We start from the raw sequence: 6,384 nt of genomic DNA, 5'->3' as shown, positions 1-6,384 counted from the left end.
TGGAAAGAGTTACAGATGTGTTAATTAAAATAACTAGTGCCCCTCATAGTTTGGATTGATTTAGGGAACTCTGTTAAAAACAAAAGTCATTATATCTCACATGAAGTCTCCACGGAGAAGGTCAATAGCTTTAGGCTTCTCTCTGCAAGCAAAATGGCTAAAGAATTAATTTCTGAGCAGCAGCTGAGATTAATCCAATCATTCATGAGGTGTTTCAATCACAAGATCAGGCTTGGAGCAAGATTCTAAGGGAAGTTGACCCAAAGCCCCATCTATTTTCTTGGTCCAGATGGGACAAAGTTATGTCTGGGTCCTGAAAAGGGCAGCAATTGAATTACAATAAGAACTGGACAAGGTCCTTGAATGAGTGGTGGCAGGCCAGCTCCAGACACTCTTGGATGAGACCGATTATCTGGATCCATTTCAGTCGGGTTTCAGGCCTGGTTTTGGCATGGAAACAGCCTTGGTCGCCCTGTATGATGACCTCTGTTGGGAGAGAGACAGGTAGAGTGTGACTCTGTTGATTCTCTTTGATCTCTCAGCAGCTTTTGATACCATCAACCATGGTATTCTTCTGGGACGACTGGCTGAGTTGGGAGTGGGAGGGACTGCATGGCAGTGGTTCCGCTCCTACTTGACAGGTCGGCTCCAGAAGGTGGTGCTTGGGGAACATTGCTCGGCACCCTGGACTCTCCAGTATGGGTTTCCGCAGGGGTCAGTTCTGTCCCCCATGCTGTTCAACATCTACATGAAACCGTTGGGTGCGGTCATCCGGAGCTTTGGCGTGCGCTGCCATCAGTAGGCTGATGACACACAGCTCTATTTCTCCTTTTCATCTTCTTCAGGTGAGGCTGTCAATGTGTTGAACCAGTGTCTGGCTGTGACAATGGACTGGATGAGGGCTAATGAACTGAGGCTCAATCCAGACAAAACTGAGATGCTGCTAGTGGGTGGTTCTTCTGACCGGATGGTGGATGTCCAACCTGTCCTGGATGGGGTTGCACTCCCCCTGAAAGAGCAGGTTCATAGCTTGGGGGTTCTCCTAGAACCATCTCTGTCACCTGAGGCTCAGGTAGCCTCTGTGGCATGGAATGCCTTCTACCAGCTTCGGTTGGTGGCCCAGCTACACCCCTATCTGGACAGGGATAACCTGGCTTCAGTTGTCCATGCTCGGGTAACCTCTAAGTTAGATTACTGCAATGCACTCTACATGGGGCTGCCTTTGAAAACAGTTCAGAAACTGCAGCTTGTGCAAAATTCAGCGGCCAGATTGGTAACAGGGACCAGACGGTTCGAACATATAAAACCGATTCTGGCCCGGTTGCATTGGCTACCTGTATGTTTCTGAGCTCAATTCAAAGTGCTGGTTTTAACCTATAAATCCTTACACGGCTTGGGACCACAATACCTGATGCAACGCCTCTCCCGACATGAACCCACCCATACACTACGTTCAAGATCAAAGGCCCTCCTCTGGGTGCCTACTCCAAGGGAAGCTCGGAGAGTGGCAACAAGCGAGAGGGCCTTCTCAGTGGTGGCCCCCAAATTATGGAATGATCTTTGTGATGAGGTGTGCCTGGCACCAACACTGTTATCTTTTCGGTGCCAGATCAAGACTTTCTTCTTCTCCCAGGCATTTTAGCATGTGTTTTTAAATTGTTTTTTAAAAATGTGTTTTTAAATTTGTATATTTGTTTTTAATGTTTTTAATTGTTGTAAACCGCCCAGAGAGCTTCAGCTATGGAGTGGTATAGAGATGTAATAAATAAATAAATAATAACTGCAATTAAAAATATTAAAAATACTAAAAGAACCACCACCACAAAACTTTGTAAAAAAGGTGAGTCTGTAACACAAATTAGCCGAGGTTGTGGCTCACAAGAAACGCCTTCCCTTTCCTATTGTCTCAAACAGAAGCTACATTTCTTGAAAGCTGACATTTCTTGATTGTTTGTTTACAGCAGTTGTCTTGAATAGCTAGGGAAATGCTCTGTAACCAATTGCTGTGATTGCACTGCTGAATTCAAAGGAATGCTATTACTGGAGTCTATTTAATCATAGCTCAGCACATCTATGTTGTGTCCATCTCTCTCTCTCTCTCTCTTTGACTGCCAGTGAAATGTCACAGCTTTGGCTATTGTGGAGGTCAAACACCAGCCACACTGTTAAACAAGTTAAACAAGGAGGGCTTCTCAAGCAGCCATTGTTCCAGAGATTCTTTCCAGGAGGGAGGTGCCACTGCACTGACCATTTATCTGCCCCATTCCCAAGTACTTCCAAGCACTTTTACACTCTGCTTCTCTCATTAACTGGAATATTTGTTTTCAAGTATCTTGCTGAGAAAGTCATATTGTCCCACGCCTGGTTAGCAAAAGCCTAGGATAATTGTGATTGATTCAAAATAGTTTTAAAGGGGATGAATACAGCATAGAGGCCTGTTCTGGTTCCTGAGCCTGCTGTGGCCATTTAGTCCATGCTGGACTTATCCACATGCCAGGGCATCTGAATCAGCAACCTGATGGTTACATGCTAATGACATACATGCTGATCTGATCCATTTTTAAAGAAGAAATGAATCCAGTGGAACTATTAGCAGGAGTTCTAAAATTAAGCATATCACCACTGTGGAGGTGCAGAAAAATATTGTAATAGAAGGGCATAATTTAAGAGCTGAATGATCAACCAAGTATTATGGCCAAGTTAAGCATGTGATTAGCCCTTGAATGTTTGGTTTTTGTACAGAACACTGAAGGACCCTCCAGACGTCCTTTTTATTGTGAGTTCATGATGATTTGTGCTCTTTTATGGTATCGGGGTGGTTATATGGACTCCTGCATTCAATACTATTTGTGCTTGCAAAAGTTTTGGGGTGATCACACTGCTTCATTAACAATTGGAACATGGGCTGTAGCTTTCTGGTGAAATCCTGTAACTTTTTATACCAGGAATGTTCAAATTTCTTTGGAAGGGCGATCCAGCTTTTGTTGCACTATAGCACTAAGGTGCCCTGACAAGGTGGCAAATTAAATTTACTTCTTCATGAGGAACAACTCCCACATGCTTCCTGTTGATGTTGTAGGCATCCCTGGGGGGATTTTTTTGTGTGGAAATGAGTGAAGGTTTATCACAACAACCACAGCCTGAATATATATAAAAAAGTAAAGTGTAAACATGAAAGTATAGTGACATGATGTCATAGTGCAAATAACATAGGCTCAGAAAAAATGGGGAGAAGCTTGAGCTGTTGTGACACTCCCACATACTTCCTGTTGATGCCTTACACTCGCATTCCTGTGGTGCCCCCCCCAAATAAGCACAGCAATCATAGCCTAAACAAAAATGTTAAATGTCTGTAGGTGGAAGTATGGCGGCATGGCAGCATAGCACAACTTATTCACGGCTTGCGGAAAGAGGAGGGGGCGATGGAAACAATAATATGGACAGATGTGGATGAAATAATGCAGGAACATTGAGGAAGCAGAGCAGAGCAACTGATAAAGTGGGATGATGTGTGGATGGTCCACTATAAATTCACTTCCAATACACTATTAATACACCAACCACATGTTGCTGCATATACCCACAATATAACAGAAGTCTGGATAACACCATCTCACACACTGTGGTCCTTGCAAGGATCTAATTCTAGTCCCCACTTTCTAACTCTGTGTAGCCTTTCAGAGGTTACAAATAATTGCTTTACTACACATAAACACACAGTTGGACGCTTGGCAAGATGAAACAGCCAACCGATTGGCCTGGGGTGGGACAGCTCACCCCTGCATTTGTTCATCTGCAGCCTCATTCATAGGGTTGTCAGCCTCATTCATAGGACTGTGATGCTCTGTCAGGCCAGACATTTTTTGCCCCAACAACTTGCTTAGCAAACCTATGTGTTTAGCATTCCTTCTCCTTTATTTATTATGCTTATACTTTTCTACATTAGCTTAAAAGTCATTCTATATTTGGCCATTCATGTCACACATTACAAAATCTTCACCTGGCACCTTGGCACACAACCAAAACAGAGGCCTTTGAGAATGAGGGGTGAACACAGAAGAAATGCTCCCCCTAAACAACACAAAAAGAAAGCTTCCATCCTAGATCAAACTGTTAGGTGAATAGCAGCATTATATTTATGAGTCTGCACATTTTATTATCAATACCACATTTGAGCAAAAATAAATAAATCATGAATTTCTTATTTATGAAAAGAAAAAGAAAGATTCCTGTTTGAAGCACCATTAAAAAAAAAAGTACAGTTGCACTGGGCTGTAATAAGGCTGTTGTTTTTATTCTTGTTATTTATTGAATTTATATCCCACCCTTCCTTCTGAAGGAGCCCGGGGCAGCAAACATAAAAACCAAATAATTTATCAAGGGAAAATTATGGACCTGATTAGGCTAGACCAGGGACTGAACACACACGCAAACATGAGCATGTGCACACACATACGCACAGTGCAGACTGGTGGCTCCAATGTCATTGGGGCAGGGAATCCTCTCTGGGTTTTAGTCTGAACTTTCAAAGAGCTATCCAAGGTGCTGGAACTAGTTTGAACTCAATCCAGAGCAGATTTCCTGGTCCACTGACATCTGACCCACCAGCCTCCACTGCATACACCCATAATATTTTTATGCCTGCCACCCAATTATCTGTGGTGTGCTGAGACTTTGCTCCTCCGCTTTCCCCACTCTTTGGTCATGAACGAGCAATGCTATCACATGCAAGGAGTGAAGCACAGAGGGGAAAATACAGATTTAGCTGCTAATCCAACAGGTGACAACTAAAGGGACGATAAGAGATATTATGTAAAGCATTATGTGTTGCAGAACAGAGGAGGGAAACCTAGCACCAGGGGAGTTTGTACTAGCCATTCTATGGCCTTCTTATCCTGCTTCAGTTTCCAAGTAAAAGGAAAAGATGTGGCTATTGGCATCATTGGTTCATTTTGCTTCTGAAAGAACACAGGAAGAAACATACTCTATCTATTAGCTTTTCATTAGGTATGGTAATGAACTCCCCTTTAAAAAAATCCCTATTTTTTCCTAAAAATGAATACTCCTTCAGTTCGTCTATGGCCATGAAAGACATCATGGTCCTTTTTGTTATTGCTTAAAAAGTTTATTTGTTTTAAAATTGAAATTAGAGATGATAATCTCAAAACAAATATACTGAGGGAGGAAAGGAAGGCTTTTTTTATTTGTATCCATCCCAAGGAACACAAATAGAAAAATGTAGTTTTTGCAAAAACACATTAGGCTCTCCCCCACCCTCTCCCTGCATGGTGGTGAGGGTAAACTTCCACAGGTTTTTCAAATGATAATGTCTTTCCCCCATTTTGTGGTCAAATGCAAAAAATACTATTCCTTGGATGCATGGGGAAAAGAGTATTTAGGAACGCATATTCGCTGACTCTCTAATACTATGCTGTTGTCATGGCGGACTTGGTATGAAAAACCAAATGAGAAATGAAGTTGTTCATATGCTATAGGAGGACCTGCAATTCTTGCCAAATCATTAAAAAAAACACCAAAGAGCTCTCTCTCTTTATGTAACAGTGTACATGATGCATATAACTCAAGGCTACAGGTCTCATCTCTGGCATTTTAAGGGCTTTCTAGTAGAAGGGCAAGTAAACCCCTCAAGTGTAGACCAGAGAGAGTCTCTGGCTCAAAAATGTTGGGTAACCCCAGACTTACTGCTCACTACAGCAGGAGTTCCTAACTACTTAGTCTTAGCACCTTTGCATGAGCATATGGACCCTCCTCTGAAATTTCTCTTCATGTAACAGCAATGTTAAAGTATGCCTACTATGGTTTTGCTGGGGTTTTTATCTCCTGGCATGTGCAACACTACCCCCCCCCATAGCTGGAAACAATGTGAATCCCAATCTCTCCTTTATCAATATTAGGGTCTTGTCCTGTTTGGCAGAAGTTTTAAAATGAAATAAATCTGTCAGGGTGAAACTAGGTATACAGAGTGCAGCTACATATTTTGGGGAGCCTGATTCTAACTGGGAAGGCAATGAGGAGAGGTCTCTCCCCCCACCACGATCACAATGGATCTCAATCTCCCCACCCTCACTTCCATGCAGTTAGGAGGTTTGGAAAAAAAAAAAGAGAAGCTCCTATTAATGAAGGGATGATTCTTCCCTCCCTACGTGTTCCCTTCTTCATAAAAAACAGGCTCCCACCCCGCCTGCAATTATTTAAGGAAAAACAAGATACATAGCATGTTACATATCAAGCGCATGTCTAGATTTTGTTCACTCACAGCTGGCTTTGCCATTGAAGCTCAGAGAAGCAGCTTCTTCAGGAAGAGAGGGATGCCATTTTCTCGCCTTTAACAGCCAACTCTACATATTATCAACAATTAGCAGG

The sequence above is a fragment of the Rhineura floridana genome, chromosome 4 (assembly GCF_030035675.1).
Source record: "Rhineura floridana isolate rRhiFlo1 chromosome 4, rRhiFlo1.hap2, whole genome shotgun sequence".
Classification (NCBI taxonomy): Eukaryota; Metazoa; Chordata; class Lepidosauria; order Squamata; family Rhineuridae; genus Rhineura; species Rhineura floridana.
The sequence above is the reverse complement of the archived record's forward strand: the minus strand, read 5'-3'. Positions refer to the sequence as shown.